At 53.5% G+C, this 19,953-nt stretch overlaps 1 protein-coding gene across 3 annotated transcripts in view; it reads left to right on the top strand.

Moving 5' to 3' along the window:
• The first annotated feature begins 481 nt into the window (after window positions 1–481).
• ST3GAL2 (ST3 beta-galactoside alpha-2,3-sialyltransferase 2) overlaps window positions 482–19,953 on the top strand; it is a 45,878-nt gene continuing 26,406 nt past the window's right edge. The window contains exons 1-2 of one of the 3 annotated variants that reach the window (XM_068528857.1): window positions 482–698; window positions 1,771–1,873. The gene's annotated coding sequence lies outside the window, so the exon portion shown is untranslated. Of the gene's footprint in view, window positions 699–1,770; window positions 1,874–17,203; window positions 17,224–19,953 lie in introns of those variants that run through there. The other 2 variants (XM_068528855.1, XM_068528859.1) reach the window with 2 other exon arrangements.

The following is a 19,953-nucleotide window of genomic DNA, read 5'->3' as shown; positions in this document are numbered from 1 at the left end:
AAATGGGAATGGTATCCGGGGCGCGGTTCTCGGGCCACAGGCTTCCCCTCTAGTCCCGCTCGGCTGCAGCTGACCACAGCCGTGTCTGAGAGGCATCCTCAGCTACTTTGCATCTCCTTTGAGATCCAGGTATTCACCCCGGGTCCGGGGCATCGCAGACCCCAAATCCTATTTCCATCATCGCGAGCCCGGCCTTCTGGGAATCGAGATCTCCCATCCCCCTCTCCTCTCTTGCGCGGTAGAATCCCTGAGCCTTGGCAAAACTACAAAGCCCACAAGCCCTAAGGCTCACGCGCTATCTTCTGGAAGTAGTAGTTCTGGATGCCGGACACTCCTAGCGGCCCGGCGCAGGCTGGACTCCATATCCCAGCATGCCCAGGGGTGTGAAGGAGGAGGTGGGAGGGGACAGACCAGGAGGATGTGAATGGGGAGGGGGCAGTTGCCCCCCTGCCCCCACCCTTCCCTTCCAGCCGGGCTGGGGTGGGGGGAGGGGCCGGGTTGAGGCGGCGGCGGCGGCTCGGCTGCTCGCTTGGGGAGGGCACGGCCGGCAAGGGCGGGACTGGCCCGCTGCGGGCGGACTGGGGAGCCGCGGAGATAACGGGTCCAGACGCTGGCGGCGGCGGCGGCTTTCTCTGCACGGGCGGAGGCGGCAGCAGGAGCGGCGAGTATGGCCCGCGCGGCGCTCGGCGCTGACTGAGGTGCGCGGGCGGGATGAGGGCGGGCGGGATGTGGGGCGCCCCGGGCCCCTCTCTGCCCCGAACCCCCTCTGCGCGGGCAGCTGGCTCGGCCAGCGGCCCACACCCGCCCGGTCCACCCCGGCAACTTCCCCTGGGTCGGGGCGCTGGGCTCCCCCGTGGGGGCGGGGGTCCGCTTACATTGGCCTCAATCCCCTTTCCCCGCCTTCTGCTTCTGCATCTCCAGCCGCTCCCACGCGTGGCTGTTCCTCTCCTTGGCGGCAGCCCGCAGCGCCAGCCCCAGCCCTGGGAAGCGCTCCGTGCCCCAGTCCCGACTTCAGTCCACTGCCTAGTTCGCGCCGCCAACCCCCGCGCGCGCTCCTGGCCTGTGCACTACTGAGAGACCCCTGCCCCGCTCCTGTTGGCCGAAGGATGTCTCTGCACCATCAGCACCTCTATCCTCTTTCCCCTACCTGGCACTGCCCCCTAGCCACCCAAAATGGCCCAGTTCTCTCTGATGAGACCTAACGGCTTGACCTCCTTCCCACTTTGGAGAAACTGAGGCTTGGCACAAACCAGGAACTTGGCCAAGTCCATGCCCCAGTCCTGTGGGGCTGGTCTGAGCCCATGTCTTGGCATGGAAGAGTCATTTCTTCCCTCCAGTCATTCCTAGGTGACGGGACCAAACTTTCCAGCTCCCTGCTGCAGCTCTGGGCTGAGCTCACTTTAGTCTCCCCTTGGGTTTTCTCCCACTTCTGTTTCCCCCTCCTCCTTCCTGTATTTCACTTCTGGCCTACTCTGCCTGTAGGGTCACCCACCTATTGCTCGTTTAGTCAAGTTAGCCTTTTGATTTTTATTTCTTGCCAACTGCATCCATCTGCCATCCCGCATCTTACTCTACAGTGCTTTATAAAGCACTGTAGAACAGAGTCTAAGGTGGTGTTGGGGGGAAAGGGGAGAGAGAGGGGCTGGTGGTGGAAAGGGAGTGGCAGCCTCTTTCAACCAAAGCTGCTGAGGGGGGATCAGGGCACTCTGGGGTCCCTGGGTGAGTCAATCCTAGCCAGTAACGCACACTCCCATCTTGTCTTTGGGACAGTTGTCTGGAAGCTGGATGGTCATCCCTTCCTCTTATTATGCCTGATGGACTCCAGCGTCCCCCTGAGATGGAGGAAACCTCCTACATTGGTGGAGATGGCGGTGTAAGAGGAGTCTGGGAGACCACACCCCTAAGCCTCATCTTGCTTCTGCTGCTAACTTTGGAGGGGCTTGCCGGTTCAGGGAAGGATGCCTGCTAGGTGCCCTGAGCTCTTTGTGGAGGAAGATGCAGTGACTTAGGTGGTGATCTCAAGTTTAGTTGTGGTGTTCAGGATTTGAAGGAAAGAGAGAGCCAGGGCTCAGAGAGGTGGCACAGACTTGCGTGTATAATTCAGTTTTTTGTTTTCAGTTTTTTGTCTTCCTTCGGTAGATTTGCCTATGGGTCACCCCTTCTTAGCCCAGTCTTCAGTTTCCCAGTGGGAAGTTGGGGGAGGGAGGGAAATCTATGAGCCATCAGGAAGGCAGGCTCTGGGCGTTCCACTGGGGTCCTGAATGAGCAATCTTGATCTGAACCAGATGGTTCTCTGCTTCAGTACCCCTCTCTCATCCCTCCCCCTTGGCTGTGAATAGGACGCCTTTAACCTTGTAACTTGAGAATGGAGGAAGGGAGGCCAGGGGGCCAACTGTCTGTGTTCGTGTTTATGTCTGCATCTGCACTCACGTGCGAGCTTGCCAGGGACCTGAGGGAGTGACCCTGCACGGGAATGCGGTGCTGTGATGTGCTGTGGCATGCTCACAGCTCTCTAGGAACTTTCTGAGCCCAAACCCTAGATAGTGCCAATTTCCAAGTTGCTAAGAACCACTAGGTATGGCCTCATGGGCTATTTCCCCATGAACCAAATCTCTGGACCTGAAACATGCCTCAGGGTGAGGATCACTCTTCTCCAAAAAACTACCTGCAATTATGAGGAGTCCAGAATAGAAGCATGGGGGGACCGGTTTCCCGGAACTGGAGTTCTCTTTTTCCGCGGTCATGGCAAGAGAAGATCTGAGGGGTGGAGTCTGGCGAGAGGGATGGGAAGCTGATTCCGTTGCTTTGTTCTATACCCCATCCTGCCTTGTGTATTTGTGTACTTGATTTTGACCACCATTAAACTATGGAAGTTCTTCGGACGTGTCCTCATTTATGAAATATCACCACCCGGCTTGGTCCTTGGCGCATAGTAGGTGTTCAGTAATTTGAGTTAAAGTGGAGAGTCTTGCAGTTAAAGGGCAGGATTTCTCATACTTGATCAGACATCAGAATCCCCCTGGAGAGCTGTGTAAAGCACAGCTGGCTGGGTCCCACTCCCAGAGTTTTCTGGTTCAGGCAGTCTGGGTGGGGCCTAGGATTTGATTTGATTTCTGCCCAGTTTCTTGGCCATAACACTTGAGAACCACTGGTTTGGGGCCATGACAGTTGCTTGGGTGATTAATCCAGGCAGATTGTAAAGTCTTTTTTTTTTTTTTAATAAATTTATTTATTTGGCTGCGTGGGGTCTTCGTTGCTGCACGTGGGCTTTCTCTAGTTGCGGTGAGCGAGGCAACTCTTCGTTGCGGTGCGCGGGCTTCTCATTGTGGTGGCTTCTCGTTGCAGAGCACGGGCTCTAGGCGCGCGGGCTTCAGTAGTTGTGGCTCGCAGGCTCTAGAGAGCAGGTTCAGTAGTTGTGGCGCACGGGCTTAGTTCTGTGGCATGTGGGATCTTCCCAGACCAGGGCTCACACCCGTGTCCCCTGCACTGACAGGCGGGTTCTTAATCACTGCGCCACCAGGGAAGTCCCCAGATGTAAAGTCTTAAGAGAGATTTCCTCCTACCGTGCTTCCCCACCCAGGCTTGTTCTGGCAGCTGCCCTGGATTAGCCGTTTCCTTCCATTCTCATGCTGCCCAGTGTTGGCTAGGTTGGTGGTAGGGGTGACTTGTGGGGCCTGAGCTCCCAGTCCCCCTGTAACCACATAGCAGACACTGCCCTATGGCTATTTGAAAGAAGGCCCCACAAAAGCAGGACATTTAGGCCCCAGGGCTTTGGAAAAGAGGTGGCTGCGTGGCCATGGAGAAGCAGACGCCAAACTAGGCACTCATCTGCCCTGTCCCTCAGAACGAGCAGGCTGGGGTGCTGGCCATGCTGCACACTGGACGGGATGCCTGGGAACCTCTGAAATTTAGAAGAACAGGAGGAACCCCTTACATTGTGCTTTTACTTTGCCAAGCATTTTCCACCTATTGTTCTTTAGGAGGTTGATAAGGCAGATGTAGACATAGGCGGGGTTACTGAGAAACAGAGAGATGCACTGTGGGTCACACAGCAGGCCCAGGGCTCCTGATTCCAACCCTCTGGTGGAGCATCTACTAAACCAGTCGCTATGAACAGCTGGAATAACGGCTGCTGTTCCCTGAGCGCTTATTCCTCACCAGTCACCGGGCTAGATGCTTTCACATGTCAGCTCGTCAGATCCTCACAGCAGTGTTGTGGAGTCGGCATTGTTGTCACTCTTTCATAGAAGAAGCACTGAGCCTTACAGAACTTATGAGACTCGCCCGAGCTCAGACAGCTGGTAAGTGGAGGATACGGAAGTCAGACTCAGGCCTTACCCACAGCACACCCTGTGCTCTGTGTCACTCACTGTCTGTCTTGCCCAGAAAACCTGTAATTGTCCTCTGGGTTGTCTGCCCCCAGAGCCTGGTGAATTTTACTGAGCCTGGAACTATGCCGGGTGTTGTGGAGGAGAGAATGACCAAGTCACTGTCCGCTGGGAGGGGGATAAGACAAGTACACTGGTGTCCACAGTGGAAGGCAGAAGGGGCAGCCAGCGGCTTGTGGGTTTAAAGGAGGCGGAAGTCATCCGCGTAGAGGGTTCAGAAGAGGCCTTTGGGTTGGGCCCTGAAGGGGCAGGTAGAGTTCCAGCAGTGCCTACAGGCTGGAGAGTGTGCAGGCCAACAGGTGCAGAGAGAGGCCATCATGGCACTTTTAGGGAGTTTTCCCTTTTGGTTGGAGCATAGGAGAGGTATTTCAAAAAGCAGTGAGAAGATCCTGTTTGGTTACAAGCAACAGCTTGGCTGATTTTGGCAGGAAAGGACTTCATTGGAGGGCTATGGGAACTCCTAGAATCTGAGGGATGACTCAGGACCCAAGTCCCCTCCAGGGTCTTGGAGTGGGTAAGGCAGGAGCCAAAGGCCAGCCTCTTCAGGGTACTTCTGTCGCCAGGATAAATCTGTTCCAGCTGTGCTCTGTAATTTTGTCACCACAGCTTGGGAGTCATATCCCAGGGAGGATATGTCTCTTTGGCCCAGGCTGGGCCATGCTCCTTCCCTGGCCAGGGAAGGGCTGGTGGCATGGTAGGCAGTCCCCCCAGACTGTATCCAAAAGCTGAAGTCCCCAGAAGAAGTGGCAGTGGGCACTGCAAGAGATCAGTCCAGCAAGGTACTCAACGAGGACTCGAATCGGCAGACAGCAAAGGGAGGGCTTGGTTCTGAAAGGTTTCTGAGCAGGCAGAGGGCAGGCTGGCAGCAAGGTATGGCTGGGTCATAAGGGGACAAGAAAAGAAGGGAGGGAGGAAACGGAAAACTAGGTAGGGTCCAGGTGAGACGTAATGAAGGCTGGAACTTGGCAGTAGAAATGGAAAAGAAGGGACTGATTCTAGAGAATTGTGAAAGTAGATATTTTCTGGAACAGACACTTGATTGGCTAGGGTTTGACACTTCATTGCTTGGGTGATGAGGTTGGTTCCTTTAGCTGAAATGGGGCAGTCAGGAGGAGAAAGAGTTTGCAGGAGATGATGTGTCTTTGCTTTGGAGGGCTGCATGCAGGGTGCTCAGAGCACACACGGAACCCTGGTGAGCTCGTTACTCCTGACTCCATGCTGCCTGAGGTTTGGGGCCTCAGCCCTGAAGAGGTGGGGCCCCAAAGCTTCAGGGGCCCAGTACATCCTGAAAGCAGCTGGGGCTTTCTTGTCCACGCTCAACATGCCTACATCTCTTCTGTCTCCACACTTCCACCTGGGTGGCCTTCTTCCTCCTGCTTCCCCTTCCCCACTCAGTTCCCATGCCCCAAATTCCCCCACCACGTGTTCCCAATACCTGAGCCCTTAACCAACTAAAGGACCTGGCCCAGCTCTCTGGGGACTTAGGTTTTAGATTTTCCTCCCCTTCTGCTCAGAATGGTTGTTAACAAGTCCTCACTAACTATTAGGGCAAACATCTCCAAATGACATTTTGCAAGGAGAGGGTCTGAACTTTGCCTGCTATCTGGGGACAACAGGCTTTTCCTCCAGTTAGGCGGGGCTCACCAGGGATGCCTGTGTGTTTCCATAAGCAGCCATTCTAGAGCACTTCTTGGTGCTTATTCATAAATCATTATACAGCATGTTGTCAATCACGCTTTCATGTTGCCATTGCAGATCTCTCCTAAGGCCCCAGGGCGTAGGCTGGGCTTTGGGCCACCCCAACTTCCTAGCTGAGAACTGGGGAAGTTTCCTCCTACAGGAACGGGAGGGAGGGGACAGGGTCCTCTCTGGGGTGGGGCAGGAGGGGCAGTGCTGAAGAGTACTTATCTCCACAGATTCTCAGAGAGAAGGTCATCTTCCTGGGGTGAAGAGGACTGTTCCCCTCAGTTAGAGCTGTTAGCATTCAAATATAAGTGATATTTTGTCACCTATGAATGCAGTGCATTCCACCATGTACAGTAAGGTGAACCAGGGACAAGAGAAATCTAGAGAAAAATGTAACTTTTCTTTATTTTGATGTCAGTGCTAAATTTGTATTTGTGAAATAATAGCATTAAAACAAAACAAACAGTTCTGCTCTCAGTTGTTGAAAAACATCCTCAAATGGCTTCTTCCTTCAAGGGGATGTGACTCTGCAAATGAGGAAGTCCAGAGAGGGAAAGAGGTTGACTGACATCACCCCACTGGCTGCTGACGTGGGAGGGGAGCCGGCAGCACATGCATCTCCTGCCTGGAGGGGCGTCGTTCTCTGTCCTGCAGTCCTCTGTTTCTCATCTCTTGCTAGTTTATCACCTTGGCCCATTAGCATCCTTTTTCCTTTTTTCTCCTTCTCTTCCTCTCTAGGATCAGGGAGGGAAACATACCAGAGGGACACAGAAAGCAGCCCTGCTTCTGTGCAGTTGAGGCATGAGGCCCGTCCTGCTCCTGAAAGGGGGCTTGAGGGAGGGCAGGAGACCCTGAGGTGTTGGGGCATGACCCAGGGACCCCAGAGAGCAGCCCTCACCCTTTCTCTCTGAATCCTTCTGCTGTAAAGTCCTAGCACAGCAGGCAGGCAACAGCCTCCCAGCTTGAGCAGGTCTGCAGCCTTCTGAGGAAGAAAATCAGCAACAAATGCGAATAGCTAATTGGTCTAGAGGGAACCGTTCTGGTGAGGAAGAATCAACAAGTTGTTAGTGTGGCTGAAGGGAATTCAGAGAGGCTGGAGTGGGTAGTGAGAGGGGAAGTTGAGGTGGATGGTAGGAGGAGGCACAAGTGAGGGAACTGAGGGCGGGAGTGGGGATTCCCCCTCCCCACTCATGTCACCTCCCACAGCTCCACCCTGCTCCTTCACTCCCACTCCTTCCTTCCTTTTTTTTTTTTATTGACATGTAATTGACATATAACCTTAGGTCAGTTTCCGGTGTACAACATAATGATTCCATATTTGTATACACTGTGAAATGTCTGCAAATGAGTTAACATCTGTCACCATGCATAGTTCCCACCTCCTTCCTTCCTGGTGGGGAGGGTCCCTTTGGGTTTGCAAGGGACTCTCCCCTGACCTGTCAGTGGAGTTCCCTCCAACCCTCATTCTCACCCAAGTTCAGTTGAAAACCAAATACCTCTTTTGATACTGATGGTAAACTGGAACCAGAGTCAGGAGGAAACAAAAGTCTCTGTGGCCCGGTGCTGAGTCCTCTGGCCGAGCAAGTGGAACAGACAGCAGCCGGAGGGACTGAGGCTGTGCGGGAAGGCAGGGGAGGGGCGAGAGCCCCTGAGCTCCCAGTTCCTGTCTCTTGGGTTTTCTAGGGAACCATCTGAGTCCGAGGCGGCCACAAGGGAGTTTCCAGGGGTTGGCCTTCTCTCTGTTCCGTCCTGTCCCGGAGGGCTTTGTATTTCCCTGAACCCACACCTGTGTAGCTTCTGGCTGATTCCTGGGGTCTCCAGCATAGCTCAGGAGGAAACCCCAGATACCACAGGTAGAGGGAGATGGGAAAGCCCGAAGGGGGTTTGGAGAGGCATGGGAACCCTGTTCAGGCTCTTCCAGTATCGGGGAGCCAACGTTGGCACTTCCTTAGAGGAAGATGCTGTGAAATGGGAGCAGGGCAAGCAGTTTATGTCAGGGAGGTCCAGCCCAAGGCTACAGTGGCAGCTGATGGATGAAGGGGTTTCCTCAGTGCCTGAAAAGCAATTCACGCTTGACCCTAAAGCAGCAGTGGATAAATGTGAGTTCAGAGCTCTCAAGTGGCATTTCCTGTGATTAACACAGAAGATACCTCACCCCTCTTTACACCTGGTTGAGATATTTCACAAGGTGTCTTCTTCCACTCATGCTGCCCACCCGCCATGCCAGCAATTCCTGCCCATCCTGGATCTGTGGGCCTACCCTGCCATTCATCCTGTGCAAAACAGGAAGAGGAGCCAGCAGACCCTCTGTTGTCTGCCACTGTGGCCAGGGTGGGGGCCTGGCCTGAATGAGAGCCTCAGGGCAGGGCTATTTTGCTCTTCCAAAGAGGAAGCAGTTTGTTTGGTCAGGGGGCCCCGATGATTTTCATAGTCCAGGGCCCAGTCTGGCTGGGTGTATACAGGATTCTCACTGTCTTACTTACCCGCAGGGGGTTTGGTGCTGTGTGACCCAGGGGAAGTCGCTGCCCCTCTCTGGGCCCCAGAGCCCTCATCTGTAAATAAAGAATTTAAAGACCTGTTCAGGAATTTGCTCTCAAATCGTCTGGTAGACCTGACAGAGGAATGCCGTATCCTGAGTGAGGAGGTAGTGCTGGGGCCCAGGATGCCACCATGCAGTCCAGACGTCCATGGGAATCGGTTTGACCTTTCTGCTAACCCGCTTGGATGTACTGAACAGCAGCCAGCCTGCTCCGGCATCTCTCTGGAGAACTTGGGCTCCTGCAGCCAAGGGAGCTGTCCCCGTGCCTCCCGTTGTCCTCATCCCCACCTCCCAACCCTCGCTCTGCCTCTGTCCTGGGTTCAGGCAGAAAAACCCAACTGGTCTCTCATTGCGTTCTTCCCTTCCTATACTGGCCTAAACTGATTAGGCCTTGGGGTGACTGTTTATAGGCTTCCTGTTTCTTTCTGCTCCCAGTCCCCTCACCTCCTTATGCCCTCACTCTGCTCTAGCAAGATTTTTTCCCCAAAGCCAGCATGGGAGGTTGGATGACAGGCTGATCATGGGAGACGCCAGATCGGCAGCACAGACTCCTGGCGGGTCTGCAAGGAGTTGAGAACACGCCTGGAAGGGGGCTGGGTAGAGTTTCTTAGTAGAGGAGAGAAGGAAGATGGTGAGGCAAAGGCCACACATAACATGATGCAAAGGCCTGAACTGAATGGGCAGGGACCACTGGCCCCGAGGAGACCAGTTTGAGCAGAGCATAACATTTCATTGCTCAAGAAGGAGAAGCAGGATGGAGAGGTCTGGCCAAGAGATGGGCCCCAAGAACCACCCTGGCAGGGGGGGAAGGCCTGGGCTTTCCCAGGGCTGGGCTGGTTGCACACGATTGTGCTGGAAGTATGGGAAGGGTTGTTAATGACTGTTTGTTCTCCACAGGCTGTGAGGCTGCCAAGGGTCAGTCTGATAAGAGGGAAGAGATAGACTTCTTGAGTTTTATCCTCCTGACAGCTGCCTTCTCTCAGCCTGCGCCACAGATACTGACAGGCTATTGTGGCCCTGCTCTATCTTCTCTCCTTTCTGATATACACAGCCCCTGGCTTCAGCCCAGCTGGGCTTCCCCTGCCTGGCCTCCAGCTCCCGTTCCCATCTGTGGTTAGATGAAGTCTGTACTGGGGGAGGGTCAGTCCTGGCAAGACTGAGCTGTTCTGAGCCTGACCTGGGAGTGGGACGTACTCCAGGGTGCAGCCAGGGCTCTGGGCTGAGCAGTGACTCCCAGACCTGCCTGGTGCATTTTGGTCTCAGGGTTAACCTGCCACTCAGCCAGCCAGACGTCGGACCATGGGGTCTTAAGGGAGTCCCACCTTTGCCCCAGAGCTTTGGGAGGGCTGGGTGTTTTGCTGGGAGGAGTGGAAATGGGGATCTGATGGATCTTGCATTTGGAAAGATAACTTTGGCCTTTCTCTGGAGAATGAATTGGAGGGGGTGTCCCTTGAGTAGATCTGGGACTTTAGCAGTTAAGGGGCTACTATTGGTGGAGGGTGACAGTTCCTTGGATAGAGTGATGGTGGCAGACGTGGAGGAAGGTAGAAAGCTGAGAGATTTTGGTGGTAAACAGGTGGACTTTATAAGAGGTTGGCTGCAGGAGGTTGAAGGAAGGAAGGGACATAGATGACTCCCCGGTTTCAGGGTTGGCTGGATGATGTCCCTTTCCAGACACTGGGAATACAGAAGGGAGTCCAGTTTGAGGGGCTTAGAGCATGCGTGAGTTTGATTTGGAGCAGGGTGAGTTTGAGGTACTTTTGGGTGCCTCTAAGATATGTCATCAAAGGGGCGGCTTCCAGAAATGAGTGGGATAGATGTGTCTGGAGTTCAGGGGAGTGTCTGGCATCATTTGAAAAGCCAGACATGACTCTTAACAGGTTGAGAAACAGGTTTGGAAAGGGTTCCTCCCAAAATCCATTGCCAGACAAGGAATGGAACCTAGGGTCATGACTTCCTGTTGTGTTCTATGTCCAGGGTCATCTTTTCTTTCCCTGACCACTTCAGCCGGTTCAGGGCCCAGCCGGGCAGCACCCTCCCCTCCAGAGTCTTGCTTGTGATGGGGGGACTCTGGCTGTGGGCAGTCCTGACCCCAGGCCACCCAGAAAGTCCATGCATGTCAGTGGCTCTCTCACCATCTGTACATCTGGGCAGTGTCCCCGGCTGGAGGAGGGTGTGGGACCTGGCCAGGAATGAGTCACTGATGGGAATCCCAGAATCACTTCTGTTCCTGTGGGCCCATGGGCCTCTGAGCTGGGTTGACCTATCAAGGACAGGGTTTTAGGGCCAGGTTCAGGGCAACCCTTCTGCACCAGATGGCAAGCGATACTGTAGTGGCTTTTTAAAATTCCTTTAAATGAAATGCAAAATGGTTGTACATGTGTGCAAGATTGTATCAGTTGGACTTCTTCAATTACAACAGCCAAGAATCCAACTCAAAATGCTTTGATAAAAGGGAATCCGTTGACTCATACCTGAGAGAATGGCTGGCCACGTACAGGGAAGATGAGGGACTCAAACAACGCCATCTCGCCCCGCCCTTCTCCATGGTGACACCATTCTCAGTTCCCACATGGTGGAAGGTGCTGTCAGCAGTGCAGGCCTCCGTCTTCTCAGCATCCCATCCCAGGACGGCCACAGGAGTCCTGGGTTCACTTGGAATCAGGGTCCTTGCCCAACCTTGGATCAAGTACTGTGGCTGGCTGCATTTGGTGCTCTGATTGGCCAGGCACAGGGATGGAAATTTGGGGAGAGATGACTCCCCAAAGGAAAATGGGGTTGTCGTCCATTCTAAAGGCTTCGTGTATTGAGGCAATAGGCAGAGCTAGGTGTGCATGTCAGAATCACCACTGTAGACAAACTTATAAGGATTTATTGCCATGTATTCATTCACCTTGTTAAAAACTGAATGCTAGCATGTAGAATGGGACTTAGAATCATTGAGTCATTCCATTTACAGATCAGGAAGTGGAGGTTGAGAAATATGCCGGATCTCCTCAAACCAGTAGGTAGAAGAACTGAGTCCAGAACCCAGGTCATCTGACTTGCAGGCTGAGGCTCTTTCCAGTAGTAAGTGGTGTCTTTTAGGGAGGAGCCCCCGTGCCCCGGTTGCCCATCCACAAAGTCATTCATCCCCTGGACTGCAAGACAAAGAGTAGACACAGGCAGGTTATGGCAAATGTTCCCTTCCTCGTGGTGGCCCGGGGCCATCTGTCTGAGATGAGGGAGACATTCACTCAGTGTGCGTTCAACCAGGTCCCAGTAAACAGAGGAGGCCTTGGCCCAAGTCTGCCCACTTCTGCCCTGGTGCTGCCTCCATCCCCTCCCTGTCTCCCCTGTCATCTCAGCTTCCTAGATGCTCACCCTCCTCTGTGCCGTTTCCTGCTGGGGCCTAGATAAGGATGTAGCTCTAGGGCTGCTGTGCTTTCTGGATTATGTTGTATTTCCTGCTGGGGAGGGTTGTGCCCCTGTGTCTTCTCCCTTGGAAGAGAATGCCCAGGATGGTGGTGCCAGTTTCAGGTACAGAGAGATGAATAGCACAATTTTGGCCTCAGTTCGCCCGTCACCCCCAATTTGTAAAGGGTACAGATGTTTGACCCAGCTTGGCAGAGCCAAGAATGGGGTGTTGTAGAAAGAGCTCTGAGGGAATTTCCTGGCGGTCCAGTGGTTAGGACTCTGCGCTTTCACTGCCGAGGGCCTGGGTTCAGTCCCTGGTTGGGGAACTAAGATCCTGCAAGCTGGGTGGTGCAGCAAAAAAAAAAGTGCTTGGGGCTTCGAGCCTCACCTTAGCAGGAGGAGACCTCAAGTTCAGTCTGACACAGTTGTCTTGCCCAGAGTGGGTCACTCCCCTGGGGCCCCTGGTCAGAAAGGGAAGGCTGTCCCCTGAGTGTGACATGTATGTTAATAAGATGCTGGAGGTCCTGGGAGCTTGGAGGTGCTTCTCCCCAGCTCCAGGGTGCTCAGTGAGCAAGGCGGGGCTCTTCTGAGTTTGGGACTGAATTCCTTTTTCATTCTGACCATCTCCTCATGCATCTTTCCTCCTGCCCTTCATATACTTGCTGACAGCCAGTCTTCTCTCCTGAACTGTCTGCCAACCCAGACTGACCAGAGCGCTGTGTCTGCCCTGCATGCTTGGCTCCCGCAGGCTCCCTGGTCCACCTGTTTCTGTCTGGGTTCATGTTCTCAGAGATTGGCCAGCCTGGGTCCGGCCTCCTGTTCCCTCAGGCTTAGCCACAGTGCCTACTCTTGTCCCTGACTCCCTCTTCTCGGTGAGGCTGAAATTCGCTGGTACCTCGGGTACATAGTGCCTTGCAGCTTATAGTCATCGCTTATTTCATCTTGACGGGGACTGTGAGGTAAGCAGGGCAGCAGGCATCATGATGCCCATTTTACAGTTGGAGGACCTGAGGCCCAGAGAGGTAAGATTTGCCCAGACATGCAACTGTCGAATAGCAAAGCCAGTCCTGGAATTGAGGTCATCTGGGTTTAGTCCAGAGTTCACTGTAAAATGTTAACTCATAGAAACATGTTGAGGTGGGGCTGCCCCAGTCTCACCACCCAAGGGGCTTGAAAGGAGGCCCTGGGCCCCACCTCTTGGTGGCCCCCAGGTCACCCTGTACAGCCCAAGCCCCAAATAAGCACCATCATGTTGGCCATCCCCTTGTAACCCCAGGATACATAATAAAGTTAGCCAAAAGATACCGCTCCCTGGGGACCATCGTGATGGACCCCAGTCGGTGTATTCCTCCCCTCCATGTTCCCCCGAGGTTGACAACAGTAATAGATGTGATGACAGATACTATCTTAGCAGGAAACATATAATGTAGGCCAGGTCCAGGAGGATGAATCGCTCTTTGAGGATGGGACCGGGGAGGACTCCTTGCTCCCCCACCCTGGCTCCCCTCACCCAGGGGCGAGGGGCAGAGGCAGGGCAAGGGGAAGGCTGCCTTTGCTCTACTCATAGCAGCTGATATTGCCACTTCCCTGAAGGGAAAGCGGATTACCTGCCTAGCAACCTTGGGGATGTTCTTTCCTCCCAGGGGTCCTGCCTGAGTCAGTCACAGCATATTATCAGCTCCTCAGTGACGAGGAAGACGGCTTAGCCAGAGCAAGGGGGGAATGAAAGCAGGTGTGCACTGGCCTCTACAGTTTCCCAGCCACCTGCTCTCTGCCTCCTGGAGCTGAATATTAGTGACACGGGGATTAGCGGGGGCGCAGGGCAGGGGTGCTTCCTGCGGGATTGGTGCTGGCAGTTGCCCTGTGGCGCCAGGCTGGGCACTAGCTCAGGGCCTCTAACGGCAATTCCCAAGGTTTCTGTGGGAAAGATGACTCCAGAGGACACAGGCTGAGCAAAGGGCCCACCTCTGGGCTTCTCTCCACCTCCACTCCCGAGGGAGAGAGGGGACATTGCCCCCTTTAATCTCCTGGTCCAGGCATGGATGCAAACACCTCCTTTGGGTTTTCATTAGCATAGCTGCCACAGGCTGACCTTTCTGAAAGACGTTACTAAGTATAAAAGGAGAACAAGGGAAAGCTAAAGATAGGGTGTATGAAGAGTAAAAACAGTCTGGCTCACAAAGGACAGGTTACTGGTTTGTTTCCAGGGTTTTCGGGGTACTCTCCCCACTGGAGATACCCACCCCTAGGACCAGCGCACCTCTGTACGCCTTTCTGCCAGTCTCTGGTCTCCTAGCGCTGACCTGTCTCCCTGTCTAAGGACCCCTGGGACCCATCCTGCCATGAGTCCTCTTCAGGGCAGGTGGGACACCTCCTCTCTACTCAGGGCTGATTGGCTGTGAGGGAATATAGCTCCTTCCCGAGGTCCCCCAGGGAATTGGCACCTACATGACTGTACCTATAACAGTGTCACCTTATTTATTCTAAGTAAGCCTTGTAACAGGGCCCCATCTCTTGACACAGCACTCAGGCCCCAGCTTAGCCCACAAGCTGCCGTAAAGGGTTGGTGGTTCTCCAGCATCTGATCTTGGCAGGAATTATACAAGTCTCACCACCAGCCTCCCTCTTCCCACTGGGCCACAAGAATAGAAACTGATAAGTTGGCCTGGTTGATGGAAGTTTTCGGGTGGGGTTGGGGGGAAAGAGTGTTCTGGTTTAAAAAAAAAAAAGCAAAAAGAACACTTTGAAGTCATCTAGTCTTGATGAAGGAAGGAGATAAGCGCCTGACCACAAAGCGGAGTTTCCAGCCTGCAGCCCCACTTCTGCATCCTGCCTGGCATGTAGGTGGTGCCCAGGAGCCAGACGGTGTCCACGCCCCAAACGGCTGCCTGCCAGCACGCAAGGTGCTCCCATTTCATAACCAGTGTTCAGATGAAGCCGCAAAAAAAATCAAAAGAACCGCCTCCTGATAAGGAAATGTGGGGGCAGGGCGGATAGAGTAAGGGAGGTTGTCTGCCGACAGTTACAGCCCACTGTTGCTGCCCTGCTGAGCTTGGAGCCCTTTAGAGAAACTCGCCCCAGACAAAGTAGGCCTCCGTGCCTGCAGCCTGGACTGTCACCTTCATGATATTGCCTGGTCCCAGAGGATTTGGCAGGGCCATGCGGATTGAAGAGTTCCAGCCATAGGTTATACTAGCCCAGGGGAAGAGGTTTGCACAGTCCTGGCACTGAGGACGCAGAGCCCTGTTCTCACTTGCACCTTCAAGTGTGACGCTGGCCCTAGTGGAGTGAGTGTGCGCCCCTGACTTCCGCCCCGGGTTGGGGGATGGAAGAACCCCAGAATGGGGGCTGCTGTGCTCCCAGAAGCACTGTTTCTGGACCTTTGCATCCCAGGAGCTCTGCCAGCCTTGTCAGGGGCCGGAGCTTGCCCTGTGTATCAGAGCTTTGGGCCAGGTCCATCCCAGTATGCCCCCCAGGAAGGGCTGGTGTCTGCCCCCTGGTTGCTGAGGGCCTGGAGTCCTGCTGGGTCGTGTGCGTACAATGACTACACAGACAGCGGTCCTGCAGCCCTCCTTTCCAGCGAAGCATCAGTCACCCTGCTTCCCGGGCCCCTCTCCCGCAGGGCCACAGTGCTGGCCAGTTAGGTTAAGGCCTCTTCCCCGGCATTCTCTCCCCCATCCGCCCATCCCACAGAGGATGTGGGGATAGATGCTGGAGTTTTAAGTTGAATCCTTCAACTCTGGGCCTGGGCCAAGGCCTGGCTGGAGTTGTGAGCCACAGAGACTGTGGACTGGAAGATTCTAGAAGCACAGCTTCTCCTTTCCCTAGGTGTGTACTGGCAGGACTTGTACAGACCCTAGCTCAGCCCTTCCCCATCAGCTTTCTTCAGGTGGCCAACCTTCCGGTGCTTACAGTACAGGGAGGAGGACCCTGTCCAGAGCCCCGTGCCACAGTGCAGGCTGGGGAGGGGGCGAGCCAGGGCAGTGGTGGCACACAGAAGCACCAGTCCTGTCCCTTCCCCAGTGGTGAGGGTGAGAGTGATCAGATGCAGGATTTCTTGAGGGGGCTGGTTGGGAGTTAGAAAGGCAACGCCCTGCCTCTCTCTGCCATGTGTATGAATCTGCTGTTTCAGGAGAACATTTGCCCTTTGCCCCCAGCCCCTGGAGCTTCCTTCTCAGTCTGCATGCCCTTGCCTGGGAGCATTCCAGGAAGCTGTCTGGGTGTATGGACCAGGTTTTCACAGGCTCGTCCCCTGCCACGTGGGTGTATGGGTTGGGGAGAAGGGGGTTGAAGGTTACCTGGAGAAACCATTTACTCCTTTCTTTTCACCCAGTTCTGGCGGGGGCAATGGAATGCAGTGAGACTCTCTTTTAAACCTTCTATCTATCAAACTTACACTAGTCCTCCCACCCCAGGGTAGAGGGTGTGTGCGTTTGGGGGAGCCAGCGTTGAGGAGGATCGGAGTAACCCATGTTTCTGAGCAAGGAGGACTCCCATTGATAAGCATGAGTTGGACGGGAAGCATGATCCTTCTCCCCAAGGGGTCTGTAAGTTGAGGATTGACTCACCTCTTCCTTCTTGAAGCCCTCGGCTCTGCCCTCCACCCATGTTCTAGCTGGTGGGTATTGCTCTGGTTATGCCCCTCTGAAGGCCTCTGGGATATGCTGTTACCAGCTCCCTCCTCTTTAGAGGGAGAGGCTGACAGCTGGGACCTGGGTTGCTGGTCTCTGGGGTCAGCTGCCCTTGGCATACCCTTGGAAGGGCAGCTCTCCTAGGGGGAGCCTGGCTGGCAAAACCAAGGAGCCCTGGGTGGCGGGCAGACTAGAGGGGCTGGTGGGGCGTCCTCAAAACAGAGGAGTCCCATTGCTCTGCTCCTCGACAGAGCAGGAGCTGCGAGGCTGGAGAGAGAAGAGCTTTGCTAAGGGGTCAGTGATGCGGCTGTACAAGGAGGGAGAGGCCTGGGGCTCTTCCCATGCTGTCTGCCACTCCCCACTGTGATAATATTTGCTGAATAAAAATATTTGCTTTTCTCTTGAGATTCAGAACATCCCCTAGGCATCCTGACAAGGTGCAGAAGGAAAAGGAGGGCCTGGCAGCTTTTCTGTGGCTCTTCATTACATCTCTGGTGTGACTGAGATCTGAATCTTAAACGGTGAAGAATAGCCAAGCCTCCCACGCTTTGAACCTTATCTTTAGAGGAAATCAGAGCAGACTGTAAGCACCATGGTCCCCTGACCCTGGGTGTGGGTGGGGTAGTCAAGTTTAACTGCCCTTGGAAGGGAGAGTTGGGCAATAAGGTCTAGACCTCAGCTTCTCCAGACTCCTCTCTGACTTGCCCTAGGCCACCATTTAATTCATCCTGCTCCCTGCTTCCTCCAAAAGTCCTCAAAGAAACTTAGATTACTTTCCCAATCTCCTACCTTCAGGGTCTTCCTCCTGTCTCCTGCCTCTCTCTCTTTCTTTTTTTTTTTTTTTTTTGGGTGAGCGTGGAATCTTAAGCCCTGGACTGCCAGGGAGGTCCATCTCCTGCTTCTCTTAATGTCAGAGGCTTTCAGCCCTGTAGAGGAACCCCCTTACAAACTTTGTCTCTTCTAGAATCTTTTTTTTTTTTCAGGACCAAGAATAGGTTTATTCAGATCCATGGTCGGTTACAAGTTTGGTCTGATTACTAGTCACAGCCCCAAATGCCACTATTCTGAGTTTTCATCAAAATACAAAGCCCAATACTTACAGTTTGAAAACTTAAAAAAAGACACCAAAGACTAAGGCTTTTAAAAATCTTGGTTGAAAAGTTCTCCCGGGTGCGTCGTCTGTAGAATGAAACGCGTGTGAGGTGCTGTGTGCCTCTTCTAGAATCTTGCTGCCAGCTTGTGTCTAGAGAGCCACAGAGGTGGCCAAGTATGGGATGGACCTCAGTGAGCTGTTTAGAAGCAGCTCAGGGCAGGCCTCTGTTCTGTGTAGTATGATGAAGCCAGGGAACAGGTAACAGGCTCCGTGACCCACAAGCTCTGCCACAGGATGGACACAGCATTGTTCGCTGTGCAGCCTGGGGGTGGGGGTCATTGGGGCAGAGCTGGCTCGGAGACCTCAGGTCTACACTGCCCACTCCACCTCCCTGGAAGCTGCCACTGTGGGGGGTCGATGGGGTGGGCGGGCAGTACCTGTGGTTAGGCAGGGAAGGAATCTCTGGAGACCCTGGCGGTGCTGGCCTGGGGAAGCCGGGGCTGGAGTGGGGCTGAGGGTGCTGAGGAACCTGTGGTGCCTATCCAGGGTCACAGGCCTGCAGCCCAGAGAGCTGGCCAGGCTGGGTCTGGGACTAACCAAACCGTGGCCCTCCACCCGCCCACCCCAGGAGCACAGGCACTGAGGCTGGGAGCTTTGTGGCTCTTGCCCTTCCAGAAACCCTCCAAAATAGATGGTACTCCCATTTTACAGATCAGGGCATGGATCAGAGGGGCTAAATGGTTAATAGCTGACAAGCGGCAAAACCAGAAAGTGAAGCCAGGTTTTTCTAGGTGCCTTCTTCATTTTGGGAGGCTTGACTGGAAAGGGACTTTGAGCTGCGGTGGATGGTTGTGAGATCTGATGAGTCCTAGCTAGGGAGGACTTAGCCAGCAGCCTGCGGTGCTTAGGGGAGCCACCAGAGAGAGTATTGTCCCTAGCAGCCCTGGTGTGTCTCTGCTGACAGAAGCTCAAGAGCAGTCCACTTCAACTGTTCCCACCGTCCCGGCAGCTTCTCTAGCTTTTACACACTCACCCTTCTCATTGCCTCCGATTTGTGAAATCTGGTTTGTACCTGAGGCCTCGTGTTTCTTGGTGGTCCACGAGAAGTTAGAGAAAGCTTTCACTTCTAGAATGTCAAAGCTGAAAGAGTGGGGGCTGATTATAATGATCACTTCCATCTGCATATTTATACAGTGATTTATAGAAGTGGCTTCAAAACATTTTTTCATTACCATTTATTTCTTCTACTTATTTTTTATTATTTTTTACTTTTTAAAATCTATATGTATTTTTTATTTTGGCCATGCCGTGTGGCTTGAGGGATCTCAGTTCCCCAACAAGGGATTGAGCCCGGGCCACGGCAGTGAAAGCTCCGAATCCTAACCAGTGGACCACCAGGGAACTCCCCTCTTCTGCTTCTTATAACCCTGGGGTTATGTAGAGAGGTGATATTCAGTTGGACAAAATTTTTTTTAATTTTTATTTTATATTGGAGCGTAGTTGATTTACAGTGCTGTGTTAGTTTCAGGTATAGAGCAAAGTGATTCAGTTATACATATACATGTATCTATTCTTTTTCAGATTCTTTTCCCATATTATTACATAGTATTTAGTATTGAGTAGCGTTCCCTGTGCTGTACAGTAGGTCCTTGTTGATTATCTTTTTTTTTTTTTTAATAAATTTATTTATTTTTATTTTTGGCTGTGTTGGGTTTTCGTTGTTGCACGAGGGCTTTCCCTAGTTGCGGCGAGCGGGGGCTACCCTTTTTTGCAGTGCACGGGCTCCTCATTGCGGTGGCTTCTCTTCTTGCGGCATGCGGGCTCAGCTGCTGTGGCTCACGGGCTCTAGAGCACAGGCTCAGCAGTTGTGGCGCACGGGCTTAGTTGCTCCGCGGCATGTGGGATCTTCCTGGACCAGGGCTCGAACGCGTGTCCCCTGCATTGGCAGGCGGACTCCCAACCACTGCACCACCAGGGAAACCCCGATTATCTGTTTTATATATAGTAGTGTGTATATGTTAATCCCAGCCTCCTAAATTATCCCTCCCCTCCATGGACAAATATTTTTTGATACCTACTATATGAAGGCCAATGCTAGATAGTGAATTAAATAACATGGTGTCTGTACACTTAGAGCTTAAGTGAAGGAGATAAACATGTCTGTGTCTTTTTAGGTTTCGTGTAGGATCTTAATAAATATGGGCCAGATTTGGCCTGTGG

This window comes from Eschrichtius robustus, chromosome 19, assembly GCF_028021215.1.
Source record: "Eschrichtius robustus isolate mEscRob2 chromosome 19, mEscRob2.pri, whole genome shotgun sequence".
In the NCBI taxonomy this organism is placed as follows: Eukaryota; Metazoa; Chordata; class Mammalia; order Artiodactyla; family Eschrichtiidae; genus Eschrichtius; species Eschrichtius robustus.
The sequence above is the reverse complement of the archived record's forward strand: the minus strand, read 5'-3'. Positions and strand labels throughout refer to the sequence as shown.